At 38.0% G+C, this 20000-nt stretch overlaps 1 pseudogene; it reads left to right on the top strand.

Annotated features, from left to right (window-relative positions):
- The first annotated feature begins 1630 nt into the window (after positions 1-1630).
- LOC137984433 (anion exchange protein 2-like) overlaps positions 1631-20000 on the top strand; it is a 26183-nt pseudogene continuing 7813 nt past the window's right edge.

The following is a 20000-nucleotide window of genomic DNA, read 5'->3' as shown; positions in this document are numbered from 1 at the left end:
CGAGTGACTGCTGTGAGCAAATTTTCACAAACCTTATTTAAAGTTTTACCGAATGATGTGATAATCTTTGCAGCTTAAATTAAATATGTTGCCTTTTCTTGCGCAGAACAACAGAATAGAACTCTAACACTGGAATTTTGTTACCCTGCCAGAGACAAACCTGAAATGTTTACGTTCGTAAAAACGTTCAATATTTCTTTTTATCGCACAGTGAAGTATCAAAATAAATGTTGGGCGATTTTATTTTGTAAAACTGTTGTAACTAGAGAATAAATCATCGATGACTTCTTTCCACTTCCTCTTACAAATAATGCATCGAGGATTTCGTTGCAAACCGATTTGCAGTCCATATGAACAATCACTGTATGGAATGCAACTCTGTCTCGCCGGTCCAGTTAAATATCAGGCCACTGGATAATTATCTCTTTCGGGACTGATCGCGTTTATCTGCTGCGGAGCGATTGTTACGTTTGTTACGGATGCAGTTGAACAACCGAGGCCAGCACCACTACTGGTAAAAAATATACGACGTTTTGTCCCCTGATTGTGACGTTCCTTTACTGCTTGTGTGAAAACGGAATGAACTTAACCTAACAAATATTACAAGCAAAAGATCCAAAAGTCGCGATTGGGTATCCTGTGGGCTAAAATGAACAATCTTATTATCTTGGCTTCTCTTTTTCCTCTCTGTTTTCCAAGTTTAGGTGTTGTTTCTCCAAGACATGGACTCATCCTAATGGAAAACGGATAGAGAATACAGCGGAAGGCACAGTTCTCGAATACTAGCTGTAGCATATGATGGTTATTTGTTTTTTTGTTTGATGTTGGCTCAGGGAGCTTTTAATAGATCTAAAATATTAGCACACCCTAACCCTTACATTTATGTGACCAAGGACCTGTACTGTAGTTTCTCTCGACCCATTTTCGTTGTTTATTTTATAACTTACAGGATACGATGACAAGCTATCCTCTGCTTTTATTATACCCATAATACTTAAACTTCAAATCCTATTTAACCTACGTCGCGTACGGTAAATTAAACTTTGATCAAATATTCAAGATTTCTTCTTTTTACAAAAGGCATTTATTTTCTATGACCAGAATTAACAATGAAAGTAGATTTGTGGAGGTGTTTTAAATCAATTTTGAACTGTCCTTGTTGCTTAAAAGAACAGGTGAGCATATGTGTGATTTTCTCAAAGTGGAACGTCATTTGTCGAACTTAAACTCGAGCGTATATATATCTTTCGTATATGACCATGACGCTGGGATATGTATTGCTCTCACCCAATCGACATCCCAAAATAACCCCTCTTAACTTTTTGCCGTCATACCTATTCCCATATTAGTCCTCTCTGGAAGTTTTTCCCAGATGACTAACAAGGGCTTTGGGGAGGGGACCCTACTAGCATTATTGTCCAGAAATGTGTTTGGGAATTATTACAGGAATAGTTATTATTAAAGTTCCTAGAGTTCAATCTGACAACTTTCATTAGTTTTAACTTGTACCAAGGTCATATAAGAGGACAAAGGTAGAAATTTGAAGATGTCAAGTGCCAATTTAATCTCCCAGCCTTATTAATTCACACGCAAAGAAATCATTTTATACTTGTATATTGAAAAGTTAAGCAAATATTCACTTTATGTATTGGGGCTGTATAGTATTGACTTTATATTCATGTGTGTTCTGCCAATGAATGTTTTCAATATTGTGAGGTGGCCACACACTACATGCCATCCAAACCTGCTTTCATTTGTGGAATCTGAAGACCACGAAAGGTTTGTTTTCTATCTTCTCTTTTTGTATTTACTGAGGATTTGTGTTAAGTTCATTAACCCTTTGTGTGTTTGATTGGTTGTGAATAACTTTATTGTCAAAAGTTTGGTGTTATTGGGTCATGATAAAGCCATTATCCATCGTTCTTTCTGCATCAGGCCAGTGTATTTAGGAGAACTTGGGCATAATGATTTCATGGAAATAATAGGAAATTTTTATTTGATTGTCACTGATTGTAGTCATGAGTATTCTTTCAAATGATCAATTGATATTATTACGTAAATGTTTACATATAAAAAGTTTTGTGTGTTCAGCTATCTCTTAAGTTTTTTCATAAGTTACCGTAGCTGTTGTATGTAGGTCTAGTTCATAAATTAGTCAGTGTAAGCTTCCCAAATAGATTTAGGTTTAAAGATGAATGGTTGGCAATATGTAAAATGTGTTGACAAGGTTGGAAAGCTGAGGCAAGGCTAGGTTTGTCATGAAGTACTGTTACATGAGAAATTTTGAAAATGAAAGGTCTTTGCTTTTAATTTAATTGAAACCTTCAATGTGTAACATTACTAATAACAACAATAATAATAATAATAATAATAATAATAATAATAATAATAATAAGAAGAAGAAGAAGAAGAAGAAGAAGAAGAAGAATAGTAAGAATAATAATTATTATTCTCATTATTATTTGAAGATTTGCTCTTGCTGATCTGTCAAAATAACTGTCCCTAGTAATAATATTGCTAAATACTTATATTGAGATGTGAATACATTTTAAGTCTTTTAAATAAATTAACAATTGCTTCCATTAGTGTAGTGTTCAAAACTAGGCCGCAAAGGCATAAGGGATAACTGTCAGTCTAACTGCTAAACTTTCTTTTTTTGTTCTGCTCATTGTGTGTCATAACTCAAGTCACGTGTGCTGATTGCAAACGTGCACAGGCACGTGTTGTTTTGCACAAATCACTTTTGTTTGCAGACACCACATGTAATGACAGTTTTGCGACAATACTGTTGGTATGAAAAGTGATAGTAATCATATTCCAGACAATAGACTGCTTTGCTTTAGCATATCATGAATTGTTTGTTGACTGTAGCAGTACTTGGATATGTATGTGATATGTTTGGCATGGATCGCTTAACATGTTGCCTTATTTCATTCCTTGACAAATATTATGTATCTATGTTGTGTAGAGTGGGAGTATTGTCAAACACATCTACCAGGCCCTGGTTGCTCAAAAAATGCACTGCGCCTCTAGCGGATAATTCAGTATTAAGTAGTACAGTTACTAAGCACTGTTGAAAGCTACAGTTTTAAGTGATTTCTCCAAGAATGTCAACCCTTTAAACAACTGGGGCTTAAGGCCTTGTGGTTCAAAAGGTAGACAGCACCAGTAAATACTTCCATCCATTACAAAAAACTGAGCCTAATGCTTAGCCCCAATGCAAATGGAACATGAAAAGTATGTTTGGCTTAGTAAATGGTTTGAAGTACATATACTGGAGAGTGTGACACATCACATAGTGGTGTTTTCTACCACAGCCACTGTGTACCCCTAGCACATGAAGACTACTTAATTGAACCCCCTCCCCCTTTGTGCTACACTTGCATGCAGTGGGGACTGACTTCAAACAGAATGTTTAGGGTTAGGGTTTCTCTTGGATTTTAGAGCATCATGTCATTTGACTGAACAGAGAAATGTAAAATTATGCATATTTTGATTCTTCTCCTACTGCATGCTACTGCAGCAAACTGCTAAAGCTACTACTACCACTACCACTACCACTACCACTACCACTTCTGCTACTGCTACATCAGTAGTTGGTGTGAACCATATTACAGATATTTGTCAAAAGACATTAACCCATTGACTCCCAGGGGTTCCTGATTGACGAGTAAAATCGTCTGGCGTTAGACAGAGTAAAATACTCTGGCTTTAGGGTTAGTCTGGCCTGTTTAGGCCGGTTTGGACGTCAAAGGGTTCAGGTACAGTGAGTGATTGACCCCATTAACCCTTTGATGTCCAAACCGGCCTAAACCGGCCAGACTTGGTATTTTACTCTGTCTAACACCAGACGATTTTACTCGTCAATGGGGAACCCCTGGGAGTCAATAGGTTAACTATTAATAATATCATTATTAATACTATTTGTGTGTATCAGTTTTTACTTTACACTGATTCGGTTGTGCACATTTTAGTTTTAATTCTTATTGGCAGATCTCATGGATCAATTTTTTAATATGTTTTCAACAATTGAGAGTTTTTTTAATGGTGTAGTTTCTGTCATTTAGTTTATTTTGATGTATACCACCATCAATTTTATGGATTTTGTAGCCAGCTCTTCCAAGGGGGCATGATGAACCTTCCCTTTTTTGCTTTTCCATAAAGAAGAACCTGCTTGCCAAAGGAATCTAGTAGGTTAGGTTATGGTCTGAGAGTTAGGCTGGACTGCAAAGTTCAAACTTGATTGCTGGTTATATCTGCTCAAATGTGCAAAAATGTAATTGAAGATTAAGATGTCATTGAATGTCAAAAGCCAGGTAAAGATGTCAACCTATCCTAAAATGTACCGTTATTTGAAGCATTTGTAACCCGAATTCAGACACATTTGAGTCTGGTGGGATGGAGACACATGAGTGTGGTTGGAAAAGTTTGGTAACTGTTTGTCACGGTTAGGGTCCAGGATATTCTGTGTGCATTATGACATGTAGTTTTTTTCTCCTTGAGCTTTAAAGAGAAGACCCTTTTCCTTGCACCATATATTAATTGAGTACAATGAGAATTGACTTTTGGACTTTGAACACATCAATCAGGTAGTACAATAGTTATTGCCAAACAAAAATTAGTGTTATTCATGTTTATAAATGACCGGTAGTTTTGGGGTGACAAAACTTTCCTTTTGTTTCCTTTAGTGCATTAATTTTGTAGCTTATTGTTTGTTGTCTTGTTTTCTTTGTATTTCATTGTCCATTGCACTGTTTCAGAATTATTTCGCAGCTCAGCACAGTTTTCTTAAATGTGCAGAATCATGTTGTAATGATCCAATAAATTGATATAAATATAGTGTAGTCTGAAGTCTGCCCATCCTGAAGAAATTTATTACCTTACTGTACATAAAATATTCTACAAACACGGATGTCCTGTAGATTATTAATTTCATGGCAATGACAAAAGAACATTAATTGGGACAGAAGACGGTTTATTGGTGTTGTGTAGTTAATGCTACATAATCTTTAAAAATGCAGAATCATATGTGAAATTTCTTTACAGACATCAGTTTTTGTTTAGATATTGTATCTTCGTAAAGTAATTATTACATGATCATAAAATTTAACTCTTGCTTTCCTGCATCCCTTAAAACAGAAGCATGTAATATCATTTTCTGCCAAAAACAGTCAACAAGAACTGGCAGTCATCCTTAAATGCTTTTGATGTCTTCATGTCAGTGAATTGGGGAAAGTTATGTTTATAGGTTGTAAGTGTGCATGCATAGGAATATTAACTTACAGAGTTCCTAAAAAAGATTTAAACCAACAAAATGGTTTTTGTAATATTCAAAAAGTCATTGCTAAAGGAACTGATGAAATATTACCCCATTAGTCATATAGCTTCTGTATGTGCAATATAGTGACTGCTGTAAATTAATGAGTTAGAAAGGCAAATGGGTCACTGAGAAGATGTTCCCGAATGGACTCATATGGACTTATTATTATTATTATTATTATTATTATTATTATCATCATTATGATATTGCTGTTGTTGTTGTTCTTATAGGAGAACTAAAAAAACAGTATTTGTAAATTTTCATCAATTGGCATTAAGGGGCACTTAGCTTTTGTACATTCTTGGCATAAATCAATAGTCTTTTTGAATTTTTATTCCATTTAGATCCATTTCAGTCTCATGTAAAGAAAGAAAATGCTGTTTTCATATTAACATTGATTCCTAACCATTATTGTAATCTGGCTGACATGTCTTAAAATTCTGGGAAAATTTTAAAGCAGAACAAAAAAGTGTGTACCTTAAGGTATGTAAAGAGTCAACAGTTTAAGTAGTATTTAGAAGTTATTTTAATTGTCTTAAAAACATCAAGGGTAGTTTTAAAAAGTAGCTTTTGTCTGGAATAATCCCACTTTAAGAACAGTAAACTCTGCCTAATGTGATCTCTGTAGAAGAGTTATGCTTTTCTCTCATGAATCTGATGGGTGTCTTTCATCTGGTTATGCAGAAGTAGTTGTAGTAGCTGTTGACTTGTTTTTTTTTTAAGTAGTACTTTGGTTTCTCGAACAGCCATCCAAGTTAACAATGGATCTTTTTTCAGCTGAGCAAAAAGTGCTTTTACTTCAAAACTTTGCTCTCTTTTTCACAAATCTGGTCACAACATTTGAATACACTGGAACTATGTAATTCATGTTATTTTCTCATCATTATCAGGTTACCAAAAAGTGGATCCACTTCAGATAACATCAGACAGGCCTGGGTAAAATTGTGGGAGGATGGTTAAAGGAGACAGAACACTGGATCGAAGACGAAGTCAGGGTTTTCAGTTGCCAACAATGACTGACAGCCAGAGTACAACAGTTAATAATTCAATTGACAGCAGAGATGTCCCTCATATGTATGAAACAGTCGACATGCCAACTGTCGAAGAATGTCGTATTCGGGCAGCGCAGGGACAGCATACAGATGGTAAAGAGAAACTCCATAATTCTCACCATCACAGAACAAAACATGAAAGAGAACAATTTGAAGACAGAGTGAGAACAGGGCAAGTGACACAGAAGGACATTGAAACTCTCCATCAACGAATGACCTTGGAAAAAGGAGAAAAGAATGTTTTGGGGGACTTAGATCCAGCAGATATTGATATTGATGTGACAGGTATTTTTTTAAATATACTGTTTTTGAGGTAAAAGCAATTGAATTTTTTAAAATGTGTTCTGGAATCATGATTAATCAGTAATATTTGTCTTAAAGAAAGGTAATGTTTGGCAAATAATATAATTACATACCGATATGCTGAATCATTGAATATACTTGTTGTCTGGGGTTTAGCCTCTACTGGTCCTTTGCACATCCCAATTGAGTTTGGTCACATGCAAAAATGAAAAGAAGAAAAAAATATTAACATGTTTGCTTGCCGGCATTTCTAAAACAAGGGTAAGGGTAAGACCAAGGGTGAGGGTAAGGGTAAGGATACGAATACAGAAAGTATCCTAAAAATGCATAAAAGCTAACCTTAAACTTTTGTTTAGGCCTAATTAGGCCTAAGGTTAGCTTTTATGCATTTTTAGGATACTTTTTGTATTCGTATCCTTACCCTTACCCTTACCCTCACCCTTGGTCTTACCCTTACCCTTGTTTTAGAAACGCCGGTTTGCTTGCTCACTATTAACTCACATAAACTTTCTTTGGATTAAGGAATACCTAAAACAGTTTTCCAAGCCTTTGGGGGTTTTATTTTGAGGGTCTAGTTTTGGTAATTTTTATGACATTCCTGAACGGTAAACTATTAAATGGTTTACCATTCAGGGATGTCACAAAATGTTTAGATGTAAAACAGATAACAAGAAGGATATTTAAATAATTAACTATGGTAATTTTATATGCAGGGCGAAAAACTGGTGGTGCTCCACGGAAAGCTTCAGGAATGCAAACCCTTTTAAGGACTACAGCATACGACCGAAAACCACATGAGGTATCATCTGCATTCTTTCTATTGATCTCTTGTTACTTATTTTGACCCAAAAATAACATGGCCCGAACTGCACCAATTTTGACAAATTCGCTACCTGTCATTACACCACTTTACTAGCTGCCATCATTCTACCATTAATACCTTTATAAATTAATAACTGCATCAAACATAGTATAAGATAGAGCATCCATTGTGATTGCTAAGGTGCCTTCCCAGTTGGCAAGATGACTGCAAAAATTGGCAATGAGTCTACACTTGTAGTCACACTGCATTAGCATTTTAGCAGCAAGAGGAGAAGTGAGGAAGGCAGGTAAATGATCCTGAAAAACATCTCAGAAAAATTGCTCAGTGATTTTACGTACATTAGCACACAGTTATCATGTCAGGTGCTCATCAAGAACCAAGGAGTTGATATCAGAGACCTTTGGACTGCCCATTGCTTAAGTGACAGCTTTCTTTGTTGTTAGTTTAATTAGCACTTAATTTTATTAAAAATCCTTACACTGAGAGGCTTCCAAAACACACCCACTAAGCCTTATTTGATAATTGAAATTTAAGTAGATTGATTGCTCTTTTTAAAAGAAAATCAGTGATTTACATTGTTGTTTCATTACATCATTTGTTTTTCTTTCATTCCAGGCATTTGTTGAATTGGAGGAACTAACAAAGAATGGAGGACAAATGGAATGGAAGGAGACTGCTCGCTGGATCAAGTTTGAAGAAAACGTTGATGATTCAAACCGTTGGGGAAAGCCACATGTTGCCTCACTGACCTTTCACAGTTTGCTTGAGCTCAAAAAAGGATTAGAAAAAGGTATAAACAATGTTTCAATTTCCATATCTTAAAATGAAGGAAATCATACTCCTTATTTCACTCATCTCGCCATGGAAACTGCGCAATATAAATTTGTAAAATTTGTAATTTAAGAAAAAGGCCATTTTTAAAGAAAACTATATATAGTATTTCACAATATTCTATTCTTTTGTGTAATTCTACACCTATTTCATTGTGGGAAAATAATCCCATAAAGGGATTAGTATGAATGTCTTTAAAGTAAAGATAGAGAATGAATGAAACTACATGGTTATAGGATTGGTTATTAATTTTCACATTGTTGTGTAGAAGAGTACAGCAAAGAAAATGTATAAAAATAAGTACTACACATACAGAACAACTTGTTTTTCTTTTGACCGGTAATATTGTTTGTGGGATTATTTTTGTTCTGCAGTCTTTGTTGTACCCTTTTGCATGACTTTACCACACCAACTTTAATGAGATCTTGCTTATTGTCTGAACTCTTTTTTCCATTGGAGATGCTACAAAGTCTTGCATGAAGATCTTGATGCAAGATCTTAATTCCACCCTAGAATCCTTTAGAATGCATTACATCCCAGGCTAGGACCTGGATTTAATTATATTTATGGGCATTATAACTCATGTAATGTGCAGTTCTTGCAACATTTACGTATTTCTGTTGTTTGTTAATAATAATTATTAATGTCAAAGGGCTGCCCCATTCATAAGTACAATCATTATTCTTTATTCTTGTGTTAGACTGTGAGCTTACTGAACCATTTGGTTGGATCTCATAGGTACAGTGCTGCTGGACCTTGAGAGGTTTGATTTGCAAAGCATTGCACAGGCCGTTGTTGAAAACATGGTGTTGACGGACCAGCTGAAACAAGAGGACAGTGCAAAAGTTCTAACAGCACTACTTCTGCAACACAGACATCAACATCAACAACAACAACAAAATCAACAGTCTGGCATTATGCGTCGTCTATCTTCCAAGAAACGCAGAAAGATTGTTGTTGCATCTGACAATGTAGGCTACAATGGTGAAAGTGAAGGAATCGGGAATGGAAATATTCGCCTTAAAACAGATGGCTCAAAAGACATGCAGGTTTGTTTTAAATACCATAATTAAGTTATGTCAATAAATATTGTAAGGTGTGACCCATCTAGCATTGATACTCCAACCTTCTGATTCTGATTTCTATTTTCTTCCGATGAGCTTCAGGACACTTGAGGCCAAGCTACACAAGGTTAATGATCTTGTCAGAACTCAGCTTTTTCAATGACTCATGACAATGGAGTGACAAATTGGAGCTGCATCGAAACCCATTGTTTACAAGTTGGAGAAATCAGTTTTAGTGCCTTTTGTGGCACTAAAACGTTTTTGTTTAATATCTATTGGCTCACAATCAGCCTTCTCTTCCTTCAGCATGCCTTAATATGTTCACTCATCTGATTATTATTTTACTTTTAATCTTTCAGAAGGACCCACATAAAATGGAGGCTGCATTAGATGAGCAAGAATCAGATATAAAATGCAGAATCCCAGAGGGTGCAGAAGCGACAAATGTGCTTGTTGGCACACTAGATGATCTGGAAGATTCTGTGCTGGCATTTGTACGTTTGGCCAAAGGCTGTAATCTGGCACAGGTCTCAGAAGTGTCAATACCAGTCAGGTTCTTATTTGTCATGTTAGGTCCAAGCGAAAATAAAGAATCATACCACCAGATTGGTCGCTCAATTGCCACGTTGATGTCAGATCAGGTGAGTTTGTGATGGGATAATATATTGCATTTTTTTTTCATGTGTGGTGCTTTAATATCAATAGCGTGGGCCATACCTTTGCAGTGGCTCCTCATCAGCTGTGAGGGCAGGATGGGCCAGATAATTCCAGACAATTTGGCTGGCAAAAGTAGTAACTTTTTCCCCACCAGAGCTCCACAAACATGCACATGTAACATTGAATTCCTCAGAAAAATGTTCTAGCCAATTATGTAGAGGCATTCCTATTACAAGCTTCTCCTGTGCTGTCATATAGTAACTCTTTTACAATTTTTTTTTTCTTTTAGGCTTTTCATGATGTTGCCTACAGAGCAGATTCACGTGAGCATCTCTTGACAGCAATAAATGAGTTTCTTGAGGACACAGTTGTATTGCCTCCAGGAAATTGGGATCGTAATGTCCTGTTACCCATACTGATTGCTCAGAGCAGAGCCATTGCACTAAGGAGAAAGATGGCCAAAGCTGGTAAGGCTGTTTCCTTTTCTGTATTAAGTACTGGCTTCTGTACTACAACATCAATTTGACATCTTCACTCTAGCAAATTCCTATGGACATTTTAAGGTGCATTTGTTTCGTTACAGTTTCACTCATCAATAATTTTTTACATCAGCACACTCCAGCCACTCAGAAGGAGACACTGCCTTGCTACGGACAGGCACTTTCTTTGGAGGGCTGTTTCAGGACATCAAGCGACGTGGCAAGTTCTACCTCAGTGATTTCAGAGATGGTTTCAATCTGCACAGCCTTTTTGCCTCTCTCTTTCTTTACTTTGCCCTGTTTGCCACAAACATTGCATTTGGTGGTCTGCTGGAAGACAAAACAGAAGGCTGGCTGGGACTGACCGAGGTGATTGTATCAGCTTCTGCTGGTAGCATCATCTTAGGACTCTTTGCTGGACAACCCATGATGATAATTGGTGCAACTGGTCCTATACTGGTCTTTGAACAGAGTATATATGATGTAAGTATCAAAATAAAGTTTATGTCAGTAGTATCCATACTTGGACGGAGATGGGAGAACATGTCTATGACCTCCTAAGGAGGCTCTTTTTTGGCTTGTCATCCAATTCTCCTGCTATTGTGCAACAAAATAGTCAAAAGATAGAAGTGATCCTCGCACTTAACTCCACAATTAAAGCATTTGTCAATTAAAAACACCTGACAATTTCAGGTGGCCTTAATAGTGTCTGTTCAAGAGGCTACATGTCATGGTATTATCATTATCAATGATGAAAGTAAAATGTTCTTGGATAAATCAGTGACCTGTGGTATGGTGTGTTATGTGGTGTTATATTAAAATCATTACAAGTCATTGAAGGTGATTATGGTAATGGAGGGGTATGAGTCCTTACTTGGAACGGGCATATGTTAACAGTAGTTAAAAAAGCTGCTAAACGCCTTTATTTTCTAAAGCAGCTAAAACGTTCATGTGTCTCTAAGGCAGAGTTACTAAGTTTTTATATCACATGTATAAGGTCTGTATATGATTATGCCATACCAGTTTTTCAGTCTTCACTTTCTGAGTACTTGGTTAAATACTTAGAGTGGGTCTTGGCAATAATTTGTCCAAATAAAACTTACTCAGACACTCTTTTATCCATAAATTTAGACTCATTAGAGCAGCATCACCATCATCTAAGCCAGTCACTCTTTAACTCAATAGAAGAGGATATCTTTCATCGTTTACATAAGCTATTAACACCTTGGCATAAGTCTAAGTATATAATCTAAGACGTTCTCGAATTCATGATGTTAGTTTTAAAACCAATAGAGCCAAACGCACCTTTTTCAATTTTTAATGTATACGTCTATTAGTATCTACTCTTGTATTTAATGTATAACGCAATTCAGCCCTTTGGCTGCAAATTTTTACTCAAATAAACTATTCACTATTTACTATTCACTGAACAGAAAATTAAAATCTTGCAATCTTGCAAAATTATGGTCGTTGTAAATTGATAAATTTGGAACTTTCCCCAACTTGCATGTGAGCAGAAAAAAACATAGGCACCCAGTATGTTTCTTATTTCACTTTTTTTTAAGTACCCTTACTTATTGAACATCAAAGACCAACTTCTTAAAGCTTTCCACAAGTGTTACTGCAATAAAACTTTGCTTAAAAATTATTATTAACAGTGACAAAATTTAACACCTTACTGGTACTATGATTGTTCACCTTGTACTTGCTTCATCTCTTGGTTTGATAAAAATGAAACATCTGGAATGTCCTGTCCATTAATTCAAAAAGGTTTTAATGCTTAAAATGACTTTTTAGCAGTATTTTATAACATTTTTTATAATGTAGGTATAGTAAAGTTAATCTCAGGAGGCGCGGTGGCCTAACGGTAGTGCGCTGGACTCTGGATCGAGCGGTCCGAATTCGAGCCCTGGCTGGGTTATGTTGTGTTCTTGGGCAAGATACTTTACTCTCACGGTGCCTCTCTCCACCCAGGTGAATAAATGGGTACTGGCGAATTTAATGCTGGAGGTAACCCTGCGATGGAGTAGCATCCCATCCAGGGGGGAGTAGAAATACTCCTAGTCAAATCATGCTACAGTAAGCGGAGATAAGCGCCGGCCTGATGGGCCACTCGGCTCGTAGCAGACTTTAACTTAAAGTTGAACTCTTTAGCAATAACTCTATGTTGCATTTCAGTTTTGTAAGAGTTATGATGTGGAGTTTCTTACCTGGCGATGCTGGATCGGCTTTTGGGTCATGATTATCCTGTTTGGTGTGGTTGCATTGGAGGGCTGTTTTCTCATCAAATACTTCACTCGCTTCACTGAAGACATCTTTGAGCTCCTCATATCTGCAATCTTCATCTATGAACCAATTGCTCTGCTCATCAAGGTACTTTGGATCTTTGTTAATTATCACAAGATACCAAGCAGCCTGTAACTTTTACGTTATATTTAAATTTGAAAGTTCACGAAGTCATTACATTACGGGAAGTGCACTTTACAAATAAACTATTTTAAAGCCAAATTATTTCCCAGATCTTCTACTTATTACTTGCTCTGACTAAGGGTAGAACATTGTAAGTCAAGCTCTAACCCTCCTTTCTGAAAATACAGGTGTACTTACAGTCACTCGAGAAGTGGGCTTCTTATCAACTAGTAGATTCAAGTAGAAACCCATTTTTCCCGTTTACAGCAAACAGCAAAATAAATGTAGCTTTGTAACGATACCGTTTTGTGACAATGTGACACCAACTTGCGTGATATTGATGTGTTTATACTAGTTGCGTGATCAACGCCTCTGAGCTCATAAGAATACATTAAAATAGGAGTTGACCAGCACTCACGTCTCTCTCTATATATATATCGGTTACCCCAATTTATTATTGCACAAAAGTGATCAGCAGGCCAAGATAAAACTCTCTGCAAAGTTTAAAAAATTCTGTGGAGCGGATTCACAGCTATCTTAAAATTTCAATTATTTAAGGTGGCTCTGAATTCGCCCCACTTAATTTTTTAAACGTAGCAGAAGGTTTCATTCTGGCATGCTGATTACATTTCAGAAATACAAAATGGGGGTCACCGAGTTCGCTTTTGAGATACAAGCAGCTAAAGCCAAAATGTGAGGTGTTTTTCCTGTTGCCACGGTAACTTTTTACGTCACAAAATGGCCGAATACTTTTCAGCAATAATAGGTGTTTGATATGGTACCGTAACATTGCTATCAAGGGATAAAGTGTTGTAGTGTCAATCCTTCTAATAAGAACGTTTCTTGAGCCACCGTAAATGATATAGAAATACCTGGAACAAAACGTTTCATTCCCAAATGGTTTGAATTGGGTACAATATTGATTTAGCCGATTGGGTCTACCGCGACTTGCACAGGCAATTTTTCCCGTGCTTTGAGCAAGTTGCACGGAATTGCTACGAATTTGTACTGTGATTGGTCGAAGTATTTGTTTTACGATAATCAATTGAAAACCCCTCTACGTTGACCTGGTTATGCAAACTCACGAGATTAAATTCCGTTTCTACTTTACAGTTGTACAAGAAGAATCCTCTAGGTCGCGGCGATTCAACGAAATCTTCAGATGGATCAGATGGTAAACTTGAAGGTGAACCCAACACTGCATTGCTTTCAACAATCTTGGTTCTGGGAACTTTTTTTGTGGCTTTCTACATGCGCAAGTTCAGGACAAGTCACTTTTTTGGAAAAAGGGTTGGTAGAAGTATTACTTTGTTCAGTGGCGTTTATTTCGTTGTTCTTCTTATTGAAAGACTAAACTTAGTTTACAGCAACATCTACTGTACCACTTATTATAAGTGCTGCTGTGTAAGACCCTCTACTGGAAACACATCAGAAAGCTCACCTGGATCCAGACTCGACATCTCCGACAACTACTGCATATTAAAGGGGCTAGGTCACGCTATTTTAGGTAATTTTCTTTAATTTTGTTAATTATGAGCTCTAAACGTCAAATTGGCAGAGCAAGAGTCTTTATTTGCAAAATCACGGCCACATAACAACTGAGAATGATTTTCCAGCTGTGTAAATGACATTTTTGATATAGACTGATATAAATTTGAAAAAAGGTGGGCCGACGTTTTTCAAATTTACCCAAATTCAATCCATTCCAATCCTCTCCAGTTTTGTCCATCCATGTCCCTTCTTGGCTTCCCTGTGTTTTCTTAGAGTTCTTCTATAGTTTTGAACAGTTATTTTGATATTTTAGTTAATTCTATGACCATTCGATCAGTGCTGAAATGGCCTAAAATTGTGTGACCTAGCCCCTTTAAGTGGCAGGATAAAGTGCCAGACGTAAAAGTCCTGAAACGAGCTGGTACCGATAGCGTGGAAGTCCCTTATAACAGCCTCTCAGTTACGATGGGCTTGACATGTGAGGAGGATGCCAGATACACGCATACCAAACTGCTGCTCTATTGTGAGCTGCAACAGGAAAAAGGAAACCTGGGGACGAAAACTGGGATTCAAGGATGTATTAAAACGCCACCTGAAGATGAGTGGGGTGGACGTTGCCCACTGGGAGGAACAGGCCCTGGAGCGACATAAATGGCGAACTGCGGTGCACAACTCGCGTACCAGAGTGGAAGAGAGCAGACGAAATGACTACGAAAAGGCACACATAAGAAGACACGGTTCTGGAGCACGATATCTTTTCCTTGCGACAGCTGTGGACGCCGCTGCCGCTCAAAGGCGGGCCTACTTGCCCACAAACGAGCCTGCCTAACATAACTGCCAAATATAGCTAACTACTCACAACTGCAACTCATCATCAATATATCGACGGACTACCGGACATAATTATAAGTGCTGCTCACTGTTGCTGTTACGTTGACGACAACAAAGTGGGATATTTTAGTTTACGTAACAATCCCTTCACAAGAAACATTGAGTTGTAAGGACTTCACTTCTTTTGCACTCACCAACGTATCCCACCCGGAATGGCATTCCACTTTTTGCTGAAAAGTACTTTAAGGAATGCAGCCCGAGAGAGGTAGTTGAAAGCTCGGTAAGGCCGGAAGAATGTTTCTCTCTCAGAGAGAGTACTTTGAAGATCGTAGATCAAACCTACTTTTTAGATGGGTCAAATAATTTATTAATATGTTCTGAATTTGTCGTTGTGCCGGATTTACCTAGTAACTGTTCATAGGAAAAAGCACCTGATATAAAGATGAAGAGAAGAATAGCTTATTCAAAGCTTCCATTTTGTCCTTTTTCGCGGACGCTTCAGAAATGTCAGACGCTTTAAGAACAATAATTAAAATGACCAAGATGAATACGTTTACAAATATTTGCAGCATTTTCGCGAAAACCTCAGAATCTATCGTCAAGAGACACGCGTAACAGGTCTAGTGAAGGCTTAACGGAAAGGGAACTTGAAACTGTAATAATTTTTTGCCAAGATCATTCCTTCACGTTTTTCAGGATTTACAATCTTTCTTGTTTTTATTTTCAGTCAAGAAGACTGGTCAGTGATTCTAGTGTGGTCGTAGCCATTCTTTTAATGGCTGTTTTAGACTTCGCTCTGGGAGACAAAGTCATCACACCACATGTTTCCATCAACAATCCACTGACCGATGGCTTCCATCCAACACATCCTGACCGTGATTGGTTTATCAACCCTGGAGGAATGAAAACAAGCATGTCAATGGGTTGGATCTTTGCAGCAATCATACCCGCCATCTTTGTTGGAATTCTGTTGTTCATGGAAACTGAATGACGGGCGTTCTCCTGAGCAAGAAGGAGCATAAACTTCAGAAGGGGCCTGGGTACAATCTGGATCTGGTTGTAGTTGGGTATTGTCTTTTGGGGCTTCGTTAACTGGATTACCATGGATGTGTGCCGATATAGTACGTTCTGCATCTCATGTCAATGCACTGTCCAGATGGAGCACATCACATGCGCCTGGGGAGAAACCGCACATTATTGAAGTGAAAGAACAGAGAATCACAAACATTCTCATTCATTTTGACAGGTGAGTTTCACGTTTTCAGCAAAGGTCGGTTTTACATTCAGGTATAACCTCAGCGATTTTGCATTTTTTATGTTCGGAATTTCTTTATTATACATAGTGAACTAACCACCATTGTCCTCTACTCAAACACTGGGAATATAGTTTTCAGGAGTCAGGTGGCTTTTCCAACCACGCTAGCAAAGTTAAGTGTTTTTGAGGTCAATCAGTTTCTGCTTCGAATGGATGGTGTTTCAGTCCCCTTGCCCTTCTTGAAACATTTTTGAATATGTGGGGTTGAAAAATGAAATTGAATTACTTTTACTTGTAAGCCTGCAAACAAGACCAGGGTGTTTCTATCTCAATGCTCCCCGGTCAGTTTGCTTGACTTTGTCCTTTTGGTCTGTGTTTCAGGGTTCTGTCCAATTTGTGCTTGGCACCCAGGTTCGTGACTCTCATATTCCTATTCCACGTGTTATTTGGTGTTCTCCTGTATCTTGGGGTCTGCTCCGATGTACGGTCTGCAGGATGCCGCCAGATCTGTCATGATGTTCGGATGCCTTCAAAACATCATCCCTGATGTAGGGATGTCAGAAAGGTATAGGGTCTATTTAAGCAAATTATTAAACAAAAAAAAAGATGGATGGTAATGAACGTCAAAAGGACCAACAAACTTCGGGAAAAAAAAATGTCTCCGCAGGGCAACCTGCATGTTACTCTTGAACGAATGTGATATTAGTAAGAAAATTTATCAAAACGGCAACCAGTAACAAAAGGTGGGGTCGATGGTCAAGTCCCTCGGCTGCGGTTTTCAAATAGTCAAACTTTTGCTGCCTTCCATCAGAGATGCCTGGAGAGCAAACTCTACGTTCAAGGGATCGTGATTGATTTCAGAATCGTATGATGTCACGTGCAATACGCGCATACTTAAGAGCCGCGCACGGACTGTGACGTTTGAGGGTTCCCCTACGCTCACGTGTGACATTTCTCTCAATCCTCGATGACTTTCAAACCCTGACAATGAGAAAGATTGTTCGTAGACCAACGACAGGCATATCGGCACTGGGTGAATCTAATACATTCTATCTGTCTTTTTTTTGTGACCTTGTTTAGGTAAGGACCAGCAAGATTCACTGCTATACAATATTCAAATCCTTGCCTTGGCTTCCTGGTAGCGTGTTGAAGTTAACCTCTCTTGCTCCGTCGTTCCCCTTTCTTCATCATGTGTCTCATTCCCTTGCGTAAGCTTTTGGCAAAGTTCTACAGCCGAAGAGGAACTTGAGGAGGTAAGCTGGCTGTTTATTTCTGTAACTCAAGCTGAAGGGCCGAGTTGTTTATACCAGGTGTAGCGGGTAATATATTGTTTATTCAACCGACCTGGAGAAGAATAATGGGGCAGCCCTCCTAGAACAACTCGGCACAGACCTGTCAACTAAAAAAGGCTTCATTCCTGAGTTTCAAACAACACGGAGACATGATTTATATGGCCATACTATACGGTTAGTTGGAGGTAAGAAAGACGATGTGGAAGTACCTCGCGCGGCGCACAAAATTGCCTCGCGGTGAGGAGGGACGTGATGCACCGCGCCCCCTTCGCAAGGTGAAATCTTCTGCTTTCTGCGGTGTTTTGTGCAAGTCTTGCTATCGTGAGCTAAACATTGGAAAAGAAATTTTAAATAGAATTAAAACTATTAAAAATAATATACACGGTTTCTGTAAAATTGACGCTTAAGAAACGATTGATGTTTTGATTTTTCCCTATTAGCGTTTGTTTTGTAGCTTGGACAATTCAGAGTCCTGAAGAAGAAGACAGTGATTTCGAACTGTAAAAATTATTCAACAGTTGCGTTACTCGCATTGCGGACTTGGAAAGGCGTGGCTGCCGCAATCAAAAGAGAATGTGTTGCTGTAGGGAGAGACCTCCCGTTGTGGACAGAAACTTTTTTTCGTCGTTTAGAACGTTGCTTTTCAGCGGTACGATTCGATTACCAGGTAGATTTTTAATGCTTGTTATGCACTATGGTACGCCGCTATCTTTCCGTTCTTACAATTTTTCTTTAAATTTCCAACATATATTAGGTAAAGTAGCTTTGTATAGCTTAACGATGTAAGTTTAAGCCGGGAAGTATGTTTTGTGCACTCTACAATAGGGAAAAAACTAATTCCACAAAAAGCGAAAGAAGAACTAATAAAAGACGGTACAAGTCAAAGGGGTGTCTTTGGATTTGGAATTAGGGAGGTTTACTGAAGGACAACTGCAACATACACAGACACTTCACTTTAAAATGTACCAATTGTTAAGTCTCTTGGTGGAATAATCTCGTGTTACCACATCTACAGTACTAGGGAAAACTATCCAATAGGGAGCTTAAAGGACGCGCGTTTTTGAGACCAGTCTAATATTTAAAACGGACGACGGCAACCCGGAACCGAGCCGTTTTCCCTTGTTAAACTTGTCTTCTTTCTCCATTAGAGATGATTCATATACAAAATCTGGGAGACACCACTGTCCTGACAGGCGACATATTCTCTTCCGGTTGCCGTGCGCGTCCCAAAGCGCGCGTTCTTAAGCTCTCTATTAACAGGTTTGGGAACGTTTTGAAGGAAAGAATAGAGCAATAAAAGACTCATTGTGTTGTAGCTCATGTTGTCGTCTATCTTAAATTGTTCGACCCCGTCCACAAGTATCCGAATTTTTTAATCCGGCCACTTTTTTCTCTTTGCGGATCATTCACCTTCCCGTCCACAATATCCGGTGAATCCGGCATGCGAATCCACAAACTTTTTAAATCCGTTCTTCAGGAAGTGGAAAGTTTGAATACGCACAAGAAATAGACCAATTGATTTCAGATAATGGCAAATTCAGGTCTAAACAAATGTCCTTCATCTCGAGCTCTTGGCCCGGTTGTTCAAAAGAGCCGATTGAACGCTAATTCCAGATTAAAAATTAACCAAGGAATTTATTTATCTGCGCAAAAATGCTGCTCAACGCTCGATATTCGGCAAACTTACATTAGAGGAAGTAAATGTTGCAAAAACAAAAATAAGCAAAAGAAACTGGTCAATCCAAAAAGTTAAAACTTGAAACACAAAGTTTACGCTAATCTTGGAGTTAAGTTTTAATCGGCTTTCGAAACAAACGGGCCCTGGGGAATAAAATATGAGGATTCGTATGAGATTATATCCCCGGAAAAGCCTCAGAGATGATAGTGTTTTGTTTAGGAACTGAATTTAATATTAATCGAAATTGGCCTATTACAAGGAATAGGTTTTTTCATAAGTTGAGAAATTCTCTCTCGGCTACGCTAGTGTTTCATGACCTTCATTGCCCTTGCCTGACTGATTTCACTTTTAGACCTTCAGTCTCCCTTCCTTTACCTTTGTTAAGTAACTGTCATCTGGAACTCCACGTGCGGGTTACTTAGAGACACCAATCAACCGCTGTTGTAGACATCCCCTGGGAGCGTTGGATGAATCATGAACCAGACCGAAGCCTTTTCAAAATATTCCTCAGAAAA

This window comes from Montipora foliosa, chromosome 14 (assembly GCF_036669935.1).
Source record: "Montipora foliosa isolate CH-2021 chromosome 14, ASM3666993v2, whole genome shotgun sequence".
Classification (NCBI taxonomy): Eukaryota; Metazoa; Cnidaria; class Anthozoa; order Scleractinia; family Acroporidae; genus Montipora; species Montipora foliosa.
Note: the sequence above shows the minus strand (reverse complement) of the source record. Positions and strands in the feature narration are given on the sequence as shown.